Source organism: Girardinichthys multiradiatus, chromosome 17 (genome assembly GCF_021462225.1).
Source record: "Girardinichthys multiradiatus isolate DD_20200921_A chromosome 17, DD_fGirMul_XY1, whole genome shotgun sequence".
Taxonomy (NCBI): domain Eukaryota; kingdom Metazoa; phylum Chordata; class Actinopteri; order Cyprinodontiformes; family Goodeidae; genus Girardinichthys; species Girardinichthys multiradiatus.
Window position 1 is genome coordinate 15,642,391 of NC_061809.1, and position 21,711 is coordinate 15,664,101.

Here is a 21,711-nt window from a genome sequence, read left to right on the forward strand (position 1 = left end):
GAGGCTCCAGCATAGCAGAACAGTTCAGAAACTATTTGGAATGAGGGGAAAATAACTATATTCATAAACAGATTAAGTCGTGTTTTAGACTGCCTATTGGTAGCGGATCTGATCTTCTTTGTGTGATTGTGAATGTTTGCAGCCGTAACTGGTTCTGGATGACGGCTTCATAGCAGATAGCTGTTCTTCCCTCTTCCTGGTACTGCGTACCGGCGCAGAATCTTTTAGTGGTACGCAGTACCGGACTGTACCGGCTCACTTTCACCCCTGATTGTATGCCAAATAGATGTTTGGATATTAATTGGCAACACAGAAAAAGAATGTAGTAAATACATCTGCTAAAGAGATCCTCCGTGTAGGAAATTTAGGTGAACTCGGTGAAGGCCAATTTCTCCTCACCCACAAAAATAGTCACTCTGACTGACGTCTTTAAACCCCAGGACTATTTCCCCTTTTTCATGGGCTCCCATATTCTTGGTACCTTCTTTGGGCCTCCTCAAGGCTGAGTCCTGAGGTTGTTACCAATTTAAAGGACCACAAAGGTGGAAGCAGGTCAAATTGAAAGCCATGGTTCAAAATTACTATTGGAGGATGGTGTAATGGTGAATGTTTATTTCACTTTGCACGTTTGTACCTGAAACTTATCTCATGTTTGGGAAGCTTGCACTGGAACAATAAGACAGTAAGGATTACAGCACACATCGCTGATGGCTGTAGGTAGGTCAGAACTCCAGCTGTGAGTGAGTAAATGGAAACACAACAGCTTTTGCTAAATAATGAATAAAATGTACAGGTGAAGTTTTAAATAGTGCTGCAAAATAGCTCAGTAGCTACATAACAGACTGTATTGTAACAGTTTCAACAACATTTCTGGTATAAAAAAACAACTCAACAACAGCAATGTTTATTGCTAACTCAGCTCCATTGAGTTTCCTCCCAAATTGATCCACAAATTTCAAAGGTCTGCTGCCAAAATCCCTGTGTTAAATACCACAGGGAACATTCAGAAGTTCATGTGTCGGGTATTTGAGAGCTTTTTTTTTTTTGCCAGCAGCATTGCCTGAGTTCAACTGCGTAGATTATACGGAATATTATATGGAATGACCGTTGCTTACATATGATTCAACTTATCAATACTTAATGCAAATAAAATAAGAATTACTCTAGAAAATGACATTATGTGAAAATTACTCCAAATACATTAGTTGTAATAATGTTAATATATTTTTATGTCATTTATTGCACTATTATGTTTAAATTGTGGCTACAGATAACAAGTCCAGCTAAAATGTTCCATGTGCAATTTTTTAGCAGCCTATGAAGACCAAACTTACAACACATAACATGATATAACAAATATTTTATTTATTAATCTGATTAACAATATGCATGTGCTTGATAAAAGAAAGAGTAAATTCAATAGATAGATAGATGATATTTTTTTTATATGAACCACATGGGCAATTGTCCAGAGTGCCATTAGAAAGGGGAGCGCACAAGCACGTGATAAAACAAAGCGAACTTGAAGACGTTTCTATTCTGTTATGCGTGTACAGTCAATATGGAGTTGGTGCTCCCTGCTTGTTGCTGACAACAGGGAAACCTCTGATTTTTTGCATTTTGGTTCGTTGGGGGTGTGGCCGAAGGACATGTTCTCCATTTGCATCAAATATTTTTCACCTGATATGTCTGCCTCAGAAAATTATTTGATTCAAATAGAAAAATGGAAATGCAGCCACTGATTACAAAAATTGTTCACAGTAAGTAAGAATTAGTCATTTGCATCTGATTTGCACTAATTAACCAGATGTGGCAGCTTTATTAGATGTCAAAATCAACAATTTGTTTAGAGGCCCCAAAATTACACCAGAAGTGTGAACTTCCAAACAATTCTCTAAAAATGTTTGAGCCCAGTCATCCTATTTGCCATTTATATTCAAAACGTTTATATTTCTGTAATTTCCTAATGTGCTTGGTATTATTCAAGAATGATTGAATGGTGAACTGCTATTAACAAAAACCTTTTCTCCTCGATTGTGAAGTCTGGAATAAGGGTCTGGAAAAACTATAAAAATGTGTAGGAACCCTGCTCCCATGAAATGAGGAACAGTGAACATCCAGACCTACAAATGTTGAGTAACCTCGCTTTACTGTGAACTTTAGGGCATTTGTTCCACAAGCATAAATGCGGGGCTACAATGATTATGATAATGGTTATGTTAGGATTTATTGTACAACAATGGAAAGTTTGAATGTCTTGCAGATATTGGGAAGCTGCAGACAAACCTTTTCAAAGTTTAAACAGCTTACCGGAAGGGTGATGATAATTATTAGTGGCGCGGTGAAAGCAAAAGATCTGGATTTGATTGGTCAGGTTTGCTGATTTATGATGGTGTGCGAGGACAGTTGGGTTCTGACAGGTTGAACTAAGATGAAGGTCTACCGGTGAACTCTCTTTAGGGTATGTGGGTATTTTAGATAAGTATTGGTGTTGGGGTATGATGCAAAGGAAGGTTTCTGGGCTACAACCTCAGTCTCATGGGGAATCAGTTGGCCAGAAATAAGAGTGGACAGAGAATTATAAGAACACACGGAAACACACAAACACATCTGAATCATGGGAATATTCTTACTTAATTTAGCCTAGATTATTCTCACAAAAGGTTTTGTCTATGTGGAGTTCCCATTACACAGTCCCATCTAGCATAAAACGAGGAAAACACCCTTCCAGGTTCTTCAGGTTTTGTGTCAGAAACTCTAAGAATTGAGCATTAAGCCTCTTGAGACAAGCTGGAAAGAGTCTGAAAATACTTTTAGAATCAACTGTTATTCATTATTTTTCCTGGATAAGTTTTTGTTTTTCAGTTCTGAAGTAATCTTACGTTGAGTTTAATTTTTTACCAGAGACACACCAACTGCATGGTGCGGAACCAGGATCTAAATGTTATTATTAGGTTACTAGTTTGATATATGTGCTGTGAAAACGCACTAGTGTGTGAAAGAGGTGAGTCAGGAAATTACCAACAATCATAGATAATGACTTAAAATCTCTTGGAAACCATGCATACATGCACTCAGGTTTAGTGAGACCAAGCAAAACATTTTAATTGAAGAACATAATGCAGATGTAATGCAGATAAACTGGCATATTTTGTAAAAATATGTTGCTCAAAGCCAGTCTTTGAAGTACAGTTTCATGAGAGCTCACCTCATTATCTCTTAACTAAGTCATAAAAAGGTTTGTTTTAGTTTCACAACTAGAGGGAAAACTCTGGGGAAATGGGGAATACTTTAGCTCATCTCAAGATATGGTGCTGCCTTTCTAAACAGTCTTCTCTGCAGCTGAAAACAAGTAGCCTTTACGACCATATATAGTAATCTGGGTGTAACTTCAAAAAAACTCTATGAAACACAAATCGTGTTTCTTGGATTGCCTTTGATGGTACTCAGAGAATGTGCTGGCATCAACTATTTACAAACTAAATATTTAGCAATTAGCTGTAATATTGAGCTAATGAGAACTAAAGAGAGTTGATCTTTGCTTCAAACATGTACTACTGAGAGCTGAAGTGCAAGGGAGACATTTTAAGGACTCCCCAGAAAGTGAAAGAAGAACCAGTGTCTACTCATGCTGCATTCAATCTACTTCTGAAGTTTGGAGTCTGATCCAAGGGATGACATCAAATCCAACTTAATCATGTTCTAGTTGTAAAATGAGTAAGATTTACCAGCCATACTCAACAGCCAGGCTAATCATTGTCATGTATTAGGTTAAATAGATTTATTTTATGAATTGATTGACTAAAAGTAACAAGATATGTGGGAACGCCTGAATGTTGCATATATAAATTGCCACAGGTTTACTGCTGTTATTACAATGTTTGAAAGACAATGCAGCCATATGGGAAAATGCTCCATACTGATTTTTCCAATTGGGAACTTGACATTTTTGACTTGGACAATGGATAAATGTGTTACTTTTCTTTTTTTGTGTGTGAGAAAAATACAAATGGAAAGATTATGGAGGAACATGTAGTTTGACATGCCACTGATCAAAACCATTCTATTGAAGCTCTGGCTTTATGTTTAGGGTCATTGTCCTGGTGAAAGTTGAACCTTGATCTAAAGCTTAAGTCTTTTACAACCTCTAAATACAGGATTGCCCTGTATTTAGCTCCAACCATCTTCCATTTATCTCACACCAACTTCCCTGTTAAGGCGACTGATAACAAATGTTTCCCAATTTTCTTTTAGAATTTAATTTGTTTTAAAAGGTTTTGTATACCATGTATCCCTTTTCATCACAATTAATAAAATATATTGAAATTAGTTGTAAAATGAAAAAATATGAAAATGTATATGAAATATGAATAGTGCAAGGCACTGTATGTGTAGATGTCAATATATGTTAGCAATCAGATTAATATGATTTCTGATCAGAAAAATTCAGTTTTAGTAAAGCAGTATATATTTAAAAGATTTTTAGACCTTGCAGATAACCCTGTGTTACTCCTAAAAATAGAGACTCATTAGGTCCTCACTAAAGAAGAGAACATGTAGGCACACATATAAATGAAAATGTTTGCATTTATTAATTACATGGTTCATGGAGTATTTTATAAATTCACAATAAAACACAAGCAGGTACATTTTCATATGGTTATCTTTCCACCATCTTTTATAACTGGGATGTGGTCTTTATAATGGAAGCCCAGCTGACAGGTAAAATGCTTTTTTGTGATATTCTAACTTTATTATGTTGCAGTTAAATGTATCTAAGAAAAGGCAAGAACAGGTAACAATAATGTGGCTATGTCCAATTACAGATGGATTGATTAGATAGTTGAGTGTGTGTGTGTGTGTGTGTGTAAGTAAGTAAAAGGGCCCCTGATTAACACCTGCTGCTGACTACTTGATGGACTGCCTATGATGAGCACCACTTATTACCATGGCAACTCCCTTACACCGGCACACACAATCTTGTGCGCACTGCAGTCTGATCATTAGAGTGTAGTGGTCTTTTTCCACTGTGTCCTTTTCTAACTCTATCCTCCTTTCTTTGAGATCAAGCAAATTGCACCCCTCCCATTATCTCAGCCCTCCCCTCAATCTTCAGCTACATTCTCTCTCCCCATTATCGGCCAATAATGGTTTTCTGTCTCCTCTCTCACTCTACATTTGGCTCAAATCTTTTATGTTTTTGCATTTTATCATTTTTCACTCCTCAATATTTCAACATCTGTCTATGTAGTTAATTATCTCTTCTCTCAAATATCCACGCTCCTTTGTTTCTGGCATTAAATATAGCAATGTGCAATATATTTCTCTCCTTTCCCATAATCCATTTGTGTCCCCCTTCATTTGTCACCTTTCACCCATACATCCCATTATCTCCTCCAGTTAAAACCCAGTTGATGGTTTTATTTAGAAACAAAGGAAGAACTACTGAGGGTGACAGAACTCTAATTGAAACCCAATTAGTCACCTTGGTTGTCAGCACTCTGATGAAATTCAGATTTTCATACATTTTTTGAAATTATTACTTTACCTTTTAAGTAAACATATTCAAGTAGAAAATCAATACTGCAGATAGGAAAGTGTCCATTATTAGTATTATATATATATATATATATATACACACACACACACACACACACACACACACACACACACACACACACACACACACACACATCACTCAGTTATGTCTTCAACAATTGAAGCTATGGCAATTTTCCGAGGCAAAACAAAAAGTCAGCAAGGTTGCCTAGGTGATTGCCATAGTGATTACAAAAAGCCAACAAACAGCTGGACTTGTTTTTAAGGGATAGAAATGTGTAACAATGCAGAGACTGAGAGTGTTTCTAATGTGTGTGTGTGTGTGTTTATAAAGCACACACAATTAGCAGTTTGACTGAAACCTGAGTAAAGCAAGTACACACAAAGATACACACACTTACTCTTTCATACCCCCATAATCACAAGCATCATTTGTCTGGGCCTTTATTCACTCACTGCAAAATAAAAATAAAAAATATTAGGAACTGAGACACCAAAACAAATTGAAAACTGTAACATGTTGAATGAAAGGTACTTAAAAACATTTTTTTTTTTATGCAAAAAGATTTTGCAGCTGTAAATAATTTGTAGAGGTGATGTTAATTTTTTAATAAGAAATATCTGCAAATCTAGGGATAAACAATTTCTTACAATAATAGCGAACCATTAAAATAGTGTATGGTGAATATTACATTTTAATGTGTAGCTTTATGTATATATTTATATATTATATTTTGTACTTAAAATAGCATTATCCTAAAGTGTGATGCAAGAGACATTTGATTGCCTTTCATTTGTAATGAAACACTAATGATGTTTAAATTAATGATTAATTTTATTTTGCACCCTTGCAAACTAGGTTTTATGCTAGTTTTAACCTAAATGAGGTGCTAAACTGGAATTTAAACTTTAAAATCACAGCATAAATTAGTGACTCGTCAAGGACGCACACCTCTTTGTTTACATTGCAACATAAACTGGGGTATGTCAAGGATTTTAGAGGATGTTTTGTTTATCATACAGCCTTAATTTGGGGGCGTATCCAGGATTTAAAACTTTTTGATCTAATGCCACATCATTAATCTAAGACTCATCAAGGATTTAAACTTTTCTGTATTGAACTTTATATCATAAAGTAAAGTTCTTCTGGAATTCAAACTGTTTTGGTTTAACATTGCAACATAAATTAGGTGGTTGTCCAGGATTTAAATATTTTGATTTGCTTGCACAACATTTGTAAATAATGGTACTTTATCTGTCAATTTTCTTCTTTAGTTTATTTTAAAATTTCATCCATAAGCTGCATTTAAAAAGTGGGGGAACATACTTATCGAAGGTGGTTGGGTATGCCCTTCATCTATCTTTAAGAACTTTCAGAAATGCACAAGCATATCCCTCAAGTTCTCCGGTTCAGTTCCTCTATGAGACATATTGCAGCAGATGCATTCACATGCCTCATCCTACACACATGCACACATTTGTTGAGCTTTCTCCCTCCCACTCCCTGTTCTGCCAGCCCAGAAAAACACAACTCGTCCGACTCGTCCGATGCAAGCATCAGAGCAGAGCACAGTCTGCTAAGCTGCTGTTGATTGGCTTCAGACATGCTGATCACTTGGTCACAGCCTTCCTCCTCTTTACCCTCACACACACACAAAATAACACACATGCATACTCACTTGGGAAAAGAGAAGAGAGGGGTGAGAGCTGGTGAATGAGAAACATCTCAAAGTGACTCAATTAAGACACATGAATAAAACAGGGTCCCCTTTACTGTTCGACCAGGTATGGCTGATCTAATGGAAAGGCAGAAAGAGGGTGAAATGAAAGGAAGTCAAATCTGCCAACATAGGTGACTGAAAGTGTTGAAATGATAATGATTTTGCTAGAGCTAAGATATAAAAAAAGGACGAAAGCTGATGGGAGGCTAATCAGAGTGGCTAATCAGAGTTTACCAGACAAGCATAGAGCTAAAATAGGAACCTTGGAACATGATGAGAATTACATAACTTATTAATAATGAGCCAGTCCAAAATTATAATGTAAACATGCTCTTCTGGACCAGAGATTGAGATCTCTTTGATTTTCTTCATAAACACTGCTTTAAAAGGGTTTGGGTGGAAATGGGGAAGATATAAGTCAAACAAGACAAGGGCAGATTCAAATCCTCAGCCTGTGAAAATTCATTCTGTGCTGCATCCCACTGCGTCACAAGGATGCCTCCAACTGGAAAGATGGGTTTGTAACACAGGCAGCGGGTCCCTTCTGTTGTTGAGGTGCGACTGCATTATTGTTCCACTCGGCTGCAAGCTGTGGCAGACACATTCCTCCCGGGGAGACGACAGCTGAGCTAGGGACAAACTGAACTGTTGCACCAGCAGGAAAGAGCAAAATAATTAGAAGAGGGAAGGATTCAAGATTTGCAGAGCTTTGACTCTTAGTTTTCTCTTTGTGTTGTCTTTATCTGTACCTTAACATATTTAGTACATGTATAATTTTGCATTCTGATTAATATAAAATATCTCAGAAAAACTGGTTAAAACACAAAATACAATAAGGTGTATATTGCAGGCAACTTCCCACCATACACATGTTGCAGCTTAGATTTTGGTCATAAAAAGTATTACCCTGAATATCCTGAATATATGTTATACGTGGCCCACTTGAACATAAGCCAGTGTGTAACACTGTTATCTTATATATCATATAAACCCAAATTACACATTGACGTCTTGATTAAATTTTAAATTCCTAGCATAAATTGGGGGCTCTTCCAGGATTTAAATCTTCACTTGACAATATTTCCCTATCAACAAACCTTTTGTCCATTTGTTTTACAATGAACCCTTACTGATCTTAAAGGCCTGCATATTTTATAGCATCTTCAATTTATTTTGTATTATTAACATAAACTGGGGGCTTGATTTTAACCTGGATTTTTTGGTTTCACTTAAAAAAAACTTTTCGAGTAAGGTAATGTCTATTTTAAGCTGTGATAAAGTGTTATCGCTTGCAATTTTGTTTTTTTGTTCTATAACCTTTCTATTACTTAAATTGAAATATGTAACCTTTGTTCGAAAACACAAATTAACTCAAAACATTTATTTTATCCTGCAAGGCATAACCTATAACCAGTAAAGACAACATCATAGTTGGCGGTGTTTTTAACAGCAGCAAAATCTAGAAGCATAAAAATTCTATACATTACATATTTTTCAGCATCTGCCCATGACCTCAACTTGTTTTGCATCCCCAGTGTCACTTAAACTACCATACAAATCAATGTTCCATGAAAATTTATCTCCAAGGACTGATGCCATGATTGGTGAGAAACAAAAACATAACAGGTTCTTCAGTCGCTACAAATGAAATAAAGTGTTTTATTTCTGTAGAGTGATTTATGAATTAAATTAAATTACAATTAAGCATCTTCCAGCATCTTTTTCCCCCACCCCTTGTTGAGTTTCTGGCACAGAATCTTTTAAAGAAAGGCTAAACTGCCAAATTATATCAAAAAGTAAAACCTAAACTAGTGCCAATGCAAATGTCACTCTTTGTGTTTTTTTGTAGTATTCTCACTGAGCTGGTCCCATGTTCAGTCAGTTTGCCTACTCATTGTAGAAGACTCTAGTACGACCATGGCTATTATGGTTCAACACAGCCCTAATGCTTTAAACCCTTTTGAATCATCTCAAAAGATTTTTTTGGTTATATTGGTTTCTAATATTAACATTCATTTTTTTAGCATTGTCCACATCTATCCAGTTCCCTGTTTTCCCATGATAATGTATTTGGTCACGTTGCACGACAGTATTACCTGGAGGGTTTTTAGATTGCAGGTGGTGCTGAACATGCCTTCCTTTTGTTGTCACACACATACATCCCAGCATGCCTTGCAGTGCCCCTACAGTCCTACAATTGTAATGCCGCATATGCATCAGAGGACACAAAGTAAAATTTGACCTCAATTTTGATAAGAGGTTTTTAATCTATTAAAACATGAACATGCTTCATAACACTCAATATTGAGCTGGTTTACTGACTTAATGTTGTGACTTCAAGCAAGTGACTTAGATACTGTGTAAGCCTCTTTCTTGCTCTCTTGTTTCTTTATATTTTCTATGGTCTCTGGGTGATTCATTTTAGGCAATATTCCCAACCGCTGCTGTCAGTTGTCATCATTTCCAGACATCTGTCGTCATTATGACAGTGATGCTGTGCAGATAATACTTATGATTTCTATTGGTCTGGTTGAATAGCCTGAATATTACCAGACATATTACCAGAGAATGGATTGTTTTTTTATCCACAGAGGACAATTCAATGTCAAAATAATTGAAAAAGTAAATTAACTTTTTTCTTGTTTTTTTTTTTAAATAAAAAATAAATATATGTTCTTTGGATGGGTAGGATTTAATTTATATGTAGTTGCTTTTATTAACTTCATTTTGCAAATCAGCTTTGCTTCAATCTGATAACTTACCATTTTGACATTACTTTCATGTCTTGTTTGTACCATGTCATAATTCTAAAGAAATATCATATTACTTACTGAGATGCTTTTTGTTCTAAATTGCTTTACTGTACTAAACTTTTTTAACCGACTTAATATTAAGCAGTCAGTTATATATTCAACTAAAGACACAAAAAAATATTCAGCCTTCCTGCACTTACACTTAAATATTAGGCTGTTTAACTAAATTTATAAATGTACATGTCCATCCAGCATCTATATGATGTCTGTAATGACTGCCAAGCTGTCCAGGGTGTACCCTGGGCAGCTAGCCAGTCCATCGCAGTGAAACACAGAGCTATGCAGGATAAACAAACATACCAATTCATACCTAAGGGCAATTTAGAGAGACCAGTTAACCCAACAGTGATGTTTTTGGACTGTGGGAGGAAGCCGGAGTGCTGCTCGGTAGCTAGCTTGCTTGACAGAGAGGATGCTGGTAGCCGGCCAGCGGACATTTTCAAACCTTGTGTTAGTTTCTATACCAAGGCGTCTGTGTCTGTCCCAACTGAAAATTTTTCTAAACAGCCGAATCAATCTTTCTCATAAGCGAGGCAAAAGTGTTACAGCCTTCTTTCTCCCAGCTGACTGGAACTGAACAGCAACAAGTGGGGGAAAGGCAGTGCCGAGTTACACTATGCTTTATACGGTCACAAAAGAAAAACAGAGGTCACACTCACACTGGTGCCATGCCCCATTTTTTGATCTGAGAGTTACTGTGGTTCTGTGTTCAGTTGTTTATTTGAAATTTTGATTCAAATTCTTGCCAACACAAAAACTGTTTATTATTGCTAAATTAAGCTAAAATAATAGTTTCTGAGTAATACTAACAAAGTGCCGTTTAGGAGCATTAAGAGCTAACACATCTGAGGGAAAGAAAAGGATAAAGAAGCATGAAAGGATGGAGAATAGTTTTGTTCCTCATATTAATTATTGTACTGAATCATACTGCATTTATTGGATAATTGAATTCCTCAAGGTAAACTCCAGTGCGCATAAAGATCACAAGCTGGGATGAGTGCTCTAAAGCACATGCTGCTATTTTCTAAGTAGTTAGAGGCCAGAAAGGCAAGTTATACACTGTGTTTCTCCCTTCATGTATGAAACTACATATTAATCATGCATCAGCATACTGCAGAAGTACTATTATTGTCTCTTTCCAAACAAGTTGGTGCACTTTAATATGACGAGTGACCTCTTTAACTGTCCAGTATATGTGTACAAACTGGAACAATAGCACAATTGTTTTGACAGCATGTAGAAAGAGGACAGCGCTGCTGTATCTTCGAACCACCTCGCTCTTTCTTCATTGCTCCCAGGCTTGTATCTTTACCCACACTCTCTCTCCCTCACACACACAAAGCACAAATGTCAGCCAATATTTCACATTCTCTTCCCCAAAAATGTCAGTGCCTTGGACAAATTGTGTCTGCCTTGCTAGCTTTCCTGTCATCTGCCTTCATCTACACTACTGGTCAAAGGTTTTAGAAACACTTTCTAACTTAATGAGTCTCTTTATTTTCATGAGTATTTACATTGTAGATTCTCACCAAAGGCAATAAAACTGTGAATGAATACATATGGAATTATGTAGTAAACAAAAAGTGTGAAATAACTCAAAACACTTTTATATTTTAGATCTTTCAAAATAGCCAGCCTTTGCTTTGATTGCTGCTTTGCACCATTTGCATTTTCTCCATGAGTTTCATAAGATGGTCACCTGAAATGGTTTTCCAAAGAGTCTTGAAAGAACTTCCTAGAGGTTCATTGAGAAACGGCCGAAGGTTAATATTTCAGACATCACCGCACAGGGTGACTACTTTAAGGAATCTAAAATATAAAACATATTTAAAGTTATTTTACAATTTTTTGTTTGCTACATAATTCCATATGTGTTTGTTGAATGTTTTGATGCCTTCAGTGAGAATCTACGTACAATGTAAGTAATTGTTAACATAAAGAAAACCATTAAATGGGAAAGTGGTTCTAAACCTTTTGACCAATGGTCAACTATCAACTTAATCTGCTGTCACTAGCTGACATTTCATATGCTTGGGGTCAAAGGACAAACTAGGTATAGTACAGTGCAAACGTTTTAGGCAGGTGTGAAAAGATGCTGTAAACACAAAATGCTGTCAAAAATTTAAATGTTAATCATTTATTTTCATCAATCAACAAAATGCAGTGAATCAACAAAAGAGAAACCTAAATCAAATCAATATTTGGTGTGACCACCTTTTTGCCTCCAAAACAGCATCAATTTTACTTGCACGCAGTTTTTGAAGGAACCTCTGTGAATGTAGGCTTTCTCACATCCTTCTGTCTCTTCATGTAGACCCAGACACACTCCATGATGTTGAGATCAGGGCTCTGTGGGGGCCATACCATCACTTCCAGCAATTCTTGTTCTTCTTTACGCTGAAGATAGTTCTTAATGACTTTGGCTGTATGTTTGGGTTCGCTCACTTAGCATTTTGTAAATTGATAAAAATAATCATTTATATTTCTGAAAACATTTTTTGTTTACAACATTTTTTCACATCTGCCTAAAACTTTTGCACAGTACTGTATTGTCACAAAAAGGTGTATAAGGCTGGATTGCAATGTATACAATTTTGAACCAATGCACACTGGTTACATTACTGATGTAACAGGTGTTATAGCCAAAGTCTCATCTTCCCAAAGCCATAGTTCCTGATGTGTTGTTGTGCAATGAAATGTAACTTGCATTATTCTACAAGATTCATTCTAGAGAGATGAGCCATTGTCTTGGCAACACTTCCAAAGAAGAGCATAGAGATAAAAAACACACACAACAAGGCTTCCACACTGCAGGACTCTATTCCTTTCTCTTTTATGTCACCATTGAACAGCACTAAGGTATTGCAGTAGTCCTGCAGCGTGCATTTTGTTCATTTAGAACATTGTTAATTCTTCCTTGTTGTTCAGTCTAATTATAACTGTACTGTCATGGACTCTAACAGCTAACTGAGGCCTGTTGAGCCTGAGGTGGAGCTTTAAGGGTTTTTTTGCAGTTTCTCTTGGCATTCTTGATCTGATTTTTTCAGTAAGTTTGTTGGGATCACCACTTCTGGGAATACTGGTGACTATAGGTGTTATCGCACTTGTGAAAACTCTCTCACTGTAGAATAAGGGGCTTATGATTATTTCAAAACAACCTTATTGTAATTAGGTTTTAATGATTTTAGATCACCAAATCATTTGTACCTTGACACATAAAACTCTAGAATTTAAAGATGTAACTTTTTTACTATGATTTTATCTCAAAAATGTCAATCTGAATGGTTTGCTTGGTGAAAAGATTTGTTTAAATCTAGATTAGAGGATAAAACCTAGATTGGAGCAAATCAATAAAATGTTAATTGCATCAGTAAAAACCACATTCAAAAAGAGAAGAATGTTTTCATTTTGCCTCATTTTCTTTTTCTGCTGATGTCCTCTTGCATGATTCCTCATATTCGCCTCCATCCTGTCCAATCTGTGCTGGTTTCCTATTCTGATGGACTTATCTGTACTTTGAGTTAAATTTAGCAGAGGCAGATTTGACCTTTCTGCAATGATAGCAGATGTTGTTTGGTCTAGATGGCTTTCTCATTTCTACTTTTAGATCCTGTTTTTACATGGTATATCTTTTTTTGTAAGATAGTAGCACTAACAAAATGAACTAACGGGATCTTTTAACTGAAGTTGTGAATAAATGTATCTTCTCTTTTAAAAGGGATAGTTTGGAAGATAGACAGACTCCAGCTTGTCTGAGAAAAATAATTTCATCTATTTCATACAATATCTGATCAGACAATTGCTTTCAATTGTCTAATCAAATTTCTCTTGACCCACTTGTATTTTATTCTACTTTCTCCCGTTTTGGGTCCATTCGGAAAAATGCATTAATTGTCTCATCTTCCATCTTGGCTAAATTTCCCAAGTTCTCTTCCACTACTTTTACATCGCCTTGAACAGATTACTATAATCCACACATCCCCCACCACCTGCACACACTGTAAAAAACACCATCCTGCACTCACACCTACATGTTAGTCTAATCTCCTGCTCATACCAGCCAGCATCTTGCGAAAAATGGATCAGGGAATGAGGGACATTTTTTTATTTCCTCAGTGGCAGCCCAATGAATCACACACACATTCACACACAAACACTAGGCTTGGCAAGTCAAATGGTTATCCATTTTTAATGACACATGGACAGCTTGACCCAGTATTGCTTGGATCTGTGTGGGGTGTGTGTCCAAGTGTGTGTGTGGGTAGTGTTTCATAGCAGTAAGAGGCGGTCTGCAGAGAAACAAGCGAGAATGGATGCCTGGTCCTGCAACTAATAAACCAAAGATGAGTCATTTCGCCCACATAATCAAAACCTCATATGAATCAGTCAGATGTATGTACATGGTTAAAAACACAAGAGGTGTCAGATTTAATAATTAAGCCTGCTGGTTTCACATCGTTACATCTTTGATTTTGAGCCAAACAGCAAGGAGCTGTCAGCACCTTGAAGTAGATGTCACATTTTCAAAGAAATATTAGTCATTCATCCAGGCTCTATGGTGCACATGCCTTTTTATAATGTGATTAAGACAGTTCTCTGTTTGGACCAACATGTAACTTGTGTATAAAGAGTAGCTCAGAACTATATATTGAATAGTGATCATCATTCTAACATCATTCTATGCAGCATTGCAATGGCAAATGACTGTATGGATGCAATATTTGGAAGGATAATAAATTTCAAATGGCATGCATGCATATTCTGCATGCCAATCATATATTTGGCCTGTTGGAAAGATCAACTGCTTTAAATGCCCACAGTGGACGCATAATTTTGGGGGCTGAGATGTCAAAATTCACCAAGAGCGGAGGTGACATTGTGATAAGGAAGAGGGAAAAGGGTCCAAAAATGCGGGTTTATCAATGTATTACTATTTACAAATACTAATACATTACATTTCCACAAACATCCATTGGCCAGTAGATCTTAGGTCCTGTGATGGACTGGCGACCTGTTCAGGGTGTCCCCACCTCTTGCCCGTTCTCAACTGGACCAACACAAAGTAGTGCAAAATAGGGAAAAGAAAAAAAATCATAAACACTGCACTGTCCCATTCATTAACACATTCTGCAAATAAACATCTGAAACATTTAGTGTGCATTTGTATACAGTCCATTTTAAACACTTTGTGGAAACATGTTTTGCTGCAGTTACAAATATTCTTTGCAAAACAGCTCAAGCTCAGTTAGGTTTTCATCCAGCATTCTTTTATATTTTAGTTTCATCCTTCTCTTCGTCAGCTTCAACAAGCTTCCCTGACCCTGCTTGAGAAACCCATGTGTCATTGTATCGATGGTGTGTTGAGGATAATTTGAGGAGTGAGTTATCACCACTCATAGTATTCTGCCATGTAGGCCAGCAATTATTTTGTGTTTGGGGGGGCTCTTCTGATTAGAACGTCTTCTACAGGCTTGTTGTGTTTCCTGCGTGGCTTCTGGCAAACAGCAAGTCGGACATTTTGTGGGTTTCTGAACAGCTGATTTATTTTTGCCACGCTTTCATAAATATTAGGGTGCTAAACTAATAGATGTGCCGTCAACAAATTCTCCCACCTGAGCTGGAGATCTTTGCAGGTTCTCCAGAGTCAGCTTTGGCCTTTTGACTGCTTCTCTTCCATAATTAAACAATTATATTTAATAAATAAATAATAGTAACATTAGGTAATTCTAATCAATTAATTCTACTGTATATACACACACAGCTTTCAACTCCCATATGTTGGGTTTCTGTTTTTTTTTTATCTTGTTGGGTAATGCATTTATAATAGGTAAATCACCTATTATTGTTGCACAACTATAATTCTCTTACAAGCACCAAAACATCATGAATTTTATGCCATGAAATTTATCTTTTTACTAAACTATGAAAAATGGGCAAGAATTTAAAATATAAACCCTTTGCCCTCTCTGTAGGAGAGTGGGCCACATGTGTCCACTGATATGTGCAGGATGGGCTGCCTCCAGAGGAAAACAGAAAACACTGAAACTGTTAAAGATTTCTTTTTTTGTTTTTGCTGGGGACTTTTTTTCTCCATTTTGTTGCAACAACAAAAATGTCAATCTACGGTTTTGACACCGTGATCACTGAGTCAACACTTAAAATGCTAAACTCTTCATGCAAAGGTTAGCTACATAAAAAAGTTGGAGCTACATCGTATCATTTTATTAACTCAAATTTAATCAATGTCAATATTAAAAACAAAACACATGAAATTGTTGTTTTATATAAAGTGATGCATACTGAATGCAAAACTGCTATGTCCTGGTTGTCCATGGTTACACACAATGGCCTGCATGAGCTTATATTTAGTCTGTACCTCAGAAGCATGCATTTAGACAAAAGCTCCAGTTTCAAACATTCTCTCATAGAACAAGGCTATTATTGCTTGTCACCACACAGAAACTGTTATTTACACAAGGATTGTGTACAAGTTTGTTGCTGTTAGCCACCGAAAAAGATGAGTCACTGTTGTCAAGAAAGGTGGTGAGACTTGGAGGCATGTAAAACACACATTCAGACGATCACAATCGATTTGAATCAGTACTGCAGGCTACTTAGTGGAACAACAGCTCCCGTAGGTTTTTTTTTTCTGGGTGTGGCTTTAAAACATAGAGGAGGTGTGCAAATTCTGGGGAGCAAAAAAAATTAAATTGTTTGTTGGAGCAGTGAGACGCAAAAACAACCAGCTAAAAAAAAAAACATTGTAAGATCCACACACAGACACGTGCATAGTCAGAGGAGCATTTTCTTTCTGCTTTCGGCCTACCTCATAATCCTCAGTGTGTTATGTGAAACTGCACACGGTGCAGTTTGGATGAGTCAGGTACCTCATTAACCTGCAAACCAGAGGAAAACCTGATTTGACTGAGTAGAGAAAAATAAACAGGAAAGTCCATAGCAATATTTTTTTGGGGGGGTGAAGTAAATATATGTTATTTAAGTATAAATATATGCTGTTTACCCTGATGTAACGTGCTGGAAAATGTATTCACCATGAAAAAGCTTAAAAATGCTTGAACTTGATATTTTTAAAAAGGTATTAGAATCCTAAAAGCACTCAGACCTTTGAATCCAATTTTTGTTTTTAAAAATCATTGAAGTTGTAGGCTATATAATTATTCCACTGTGAAAAAAGAATCATGTCAAGCCCAAAATCCATGTTGTTCTGCCAGCTATGTCTTGTCATTTTCCTCCCAGAAGGAGATAGATGGGGACACACTGGGAGGCCACAGAAAGCATGTTTGGCCATGTGATGTGCTGTGGACATTGATTGAGAGTCGGAGAAGACAAAGAACCGCAATGGCGGGAAAGAAAGAGGTCATTGTCAGCTGCTTTGATGTGAACACTGGTATAGAGAAGAATCAGCAGATGACAAAAGGAAGAGAGGAGGTAGACAGAATGCATGTTGTTCAAACAAATGCTTGTTTCTCAGATATTTTGTGACAGCTTCTATTTTGTTGATTTTGAATTAAATTTGTGATTGAACGTCACAATTACCTAACAACAGCTTTAGACGATCCCTGAGAAAAGGATATGTGGAGATGCTGAGAGACAAAGCTCAGTAGTACAATGAAAGACATTGGCTTTCCTCCATCACAAAGTCCTCTTTGTACCGAACTGAGTAAAGTGTTTGTGCCAAGGAATAACTGAGGAAAAAGAAAGGGATGGAGTGGAGCCCTCTATTCACAATCATATCACTACTGTCTGTGGTCAGCAGTGTGGGGTGAGTCTATGCTTGCATAGTGAAGCTGCAAATGTGAACGGGCTGTAGGCTGAAGGAATGAAAGGACGATGGTTACCTACTGTCGTCATTCATGTGGTGCAAGATTTAATGAATGAAGCTACAGTTTATTACTTGTCTTTCAAATTTTAGCTCAGCTTAAAAGCATCAGTGCAGTTGTTACACAAAACTTCACAGGAACGACACTAATGCTGTTCAGTTTACTGCCGTCTTCACATTAAAGAGCACAGGAACAGAAATTGTGGATTGGAACTTTTCAAAATCAAATAGGAGAATGTTGAAATTAGATAAAACAGTGTATACAAAATGTAAGAACCATGTTTTCCTGTGATGGAGACTTTCAGAGAAGCCTGCAAGACACCCGGCTTGATTAAGGATGAAGGGCCTTGCAAAAGTATTCTTATCATTTGAATTTTTGGACCTTATTTTTGACCTTATTCCCTGTCCATGTTAAAGAAAAGCTTGCCACAACATGATGCTGCCACCACGTTTCACTATGAGTACAGTGGGTTTAGAGTTGACAGTTTGTCTCACTACTCATAGCATGTTTCATGAAGGCTATAAATTTTTAATCTGCATCTTGAACACAAGTTTGCTGTGTCCTTTACATGACCTATGGCACTGCAAATGAACCTTCTTAAGGTTATCTTTCTTGCTGCCACTTGTATATTTGAAGCATCTCAAAGCAATTGGGTGAACAACATTCTATATAAGGGTATCAAAATAAAGGAGACTGACTAAAATATATATTTGAACTGTAAGCAAATACTTGATGTTTGTTTTTCATCTAGGTCAAAATTGCTATATGTACTCAGATCTAACAGCTGAATTGTATCATGAGCTATATCATATATCTCTATTTCAGTTCAGTTCTTAAATATAACAAAAATCCAAACGAGATACTATTGGGTTGGATTTTGCATTTGAAAATGAAAAGGAACCCTGCTAGAGTCCTTGTAGTGGCTACCAACCTGCTTAAAATTAAAATGCCAATATGCTGGTAGTATAATGAAGTGAGAGATAACGACTGAGGCCTTCCTAAATAAATCACATTTCATTCTGATAACAAATGTCATGGTAATCCATGTCACTGAAACTCCCAACTGCCTTATGTAAATATGTGCAAATGTCTGTGCAAAGCCTTGTGTCATCTGTTTTGGATTGAATGAGTGGCTGACAGTGTTTACCCATGGGAGCCTTTGAATATTTGTACCAAATTTTATCCTAATGGCAAATTCTTGCATGCATTGTGTATGTAATATGTCATGCTGCAAACCCTGTGAACACACTGACAGATGAACATCTGACCCTAGTTTAGATTTTATCATACTAAAGAAAAACGTTAATTACTTAATACATACAGAGTTTTTCTCTCCAGCAATGGAATTTGTATATTTACACATGGACACTTCAAGGACCAACACAGTTATGAAACGAGGAAGCTTTTTAAATGTGATAGCACAGAGCATATGAAACCTGTCAGTCACAGATGATGTTTTGCATGATTCAAAAGCCAGAATGTAGATTTTTAGTTCCTTGCAAAGGTATTCATAAGCCTTGAACTTTGTTTGCATTTTATCACATTACAACCACAATTCTTTATGTATTTTATGTGGATTTTATATGATCAGCCAGAACAGAGTGCTGAGTACACAAAAAATCTCAAAAGTGTGGTGTACCTTTGTATTAAGCCCTTTTACTCTGAGACCCTCTATATAAATTAGCAGTCCACATCACCCTGAACACACTATCCCAGAGAGGAAACAGTGTTGGCAGCATCATCCCGTGGAGAAGCAGTCCTGGAAGAAAACCTGTAAAAGGCTGCAAAAAACCTAAGACTGTGGTGGAGGGTCACCTTCAAGCAGGACATCAACCCTAAACACAGCCAGAGGTACAAAGATGCTCAGATACCCCTAGGTGCAACTAGTTGAAAATGTTTTTAGTTTATTTCTCCCAAAATGGCAACATAAAAAGTAAAAATATCCAGAGTTCTGTGTTTCTCAGTGTGAATTCACACTTGGCTGTCACTGTTTCTTAAGGTGGAGAAAGAGAAGTGTTATTTCCACAGTGAAGTGGGCACTGGAACAAAAGTGCAGTGTGTGTTGGCTCAGCGTGATTGGTGGGGGTCCAAATCGACAAATCAACCCTGCGTCAGAACAGAAGCGCGTACACACCTACACACACTAACATGTGCACGCAGAAAACAAAGACGAAGAGGAGAAACAGCACAGTCTGTGAATAAAAGTTAGCGTTGTTCATTCTGTTACAAAAGAGAAATGAAAACAGGAAGGAAGTTAAGAATGCATTCAGTCAGAGCTTGGACCCCTGACAACAGCTTCTCCTGGTGGTTTTTAATCACAGCATGCATTGTTTTGTGAGGTGTGTGTGTGTGTGTGTGTGTGTGTGTGTGTGTGTGTGTGTGTGTGTGTGTGTGTTCCAATGTGAATGCATAAAGGAGGTGCGACCAAGGTCAATGTGGGCGGAGTTAGACACACCACAGTCTTGCTCTCTGCATCCGTGTATCACAACGCCTCTAACTGTTCCCCTTAGTGATTGTGCTTCTTCAGAATCTACGTCACTTTCTCACTTTTTGGGCTTGTTCTTTTGACTGTTCATTTAGCTTTCTCCCTTTTGTTCTCGGTTCTTTTTCGAAATGTTTGTTGGAAATGGATTTTTCCTCCCATGGGTTTACAAATGGCAAGACCAATTCTAGCCGCTGTCAGCTACCCAAAGAATTGCCTGAAGCAAACACCCACAGCCAGCAGACATGCACAAAAGGTTTGCCATGGACTGTGTGAGGAATTTTCTTAGTAGGTTTTAGATTCAGGAAAAGATATATAACTACAGTGCCTGGCAAAAGCATTCATAGCTCCTAACATGAACTTCCACATATTTCATTGGGATTTCTAAAATCTTGCATCTCTAACATGTTTTCTTCCAGGATTTCCACTTATTTAGCTCTATCCATCTTCCAATCAACTCAAACCAGCCTCCAGTCACTGTTCAAGAAAAACATGCCCACAGCATGATACTGCCACCACACAATGGGGGATGGTGTGTTCAGGATGATGTGCAGTGCTAGTTTTCCTCCACAAATAGTATAGTACATGCAGGCCAAAATGTTGGTCTCATCACCAGGGGTGTGAATACTTTTCAAAGAACGGGATCTAAATAAATCTGCACAAATACTGCAACTTTGTTTGGTCTATAAAAGAGTCGAATTAAAGAAACAAGAAATTAATTTGCAGTGTTAACCCACCAAATTTCAAATATTTACAAGTATATACGCATCTTTACATACCACTATTTTAAAGATAAAATCCAAAAGCCAAATTTGTCACAAGATAGTGTTTCAGAGCAAACATTAATCCAGTACTTTTAATTTCCTGTTTTACATGGAAATTACTGTTGTAGAAATGCATTAATCACAGATGCAGGAGAGGTGTAATAATATGTGATGTGAATTGGCTGTCTTCTTACAAGAAAATAGAAAATTAAGAGTCCGGTTATTCTTTGAAGTATTTCTGAAAACTAAAAATTCTATTGCATAAAGACTCCCACTTTATTTGTATTTATGAACCACAGTGGAAGATGCAAAAAGGTCTTGTTCCAAAGAACAAGACATATCCAAGCAAGCTTTCAAAATAAAGCAAATAATGCATGTTTCCAAGCACACCCACACTTTCTTTGTGAACAGTGATGCTAATTTGTCCAAAGAGCCTTGAAATTCTTTTCTCATTGGACTCAGAGATGTGTGAGGACATATGGTCTTTCCAGATGGTTCCAAAGTCAGTCTTTTCAAGGTAAAACTTGTATT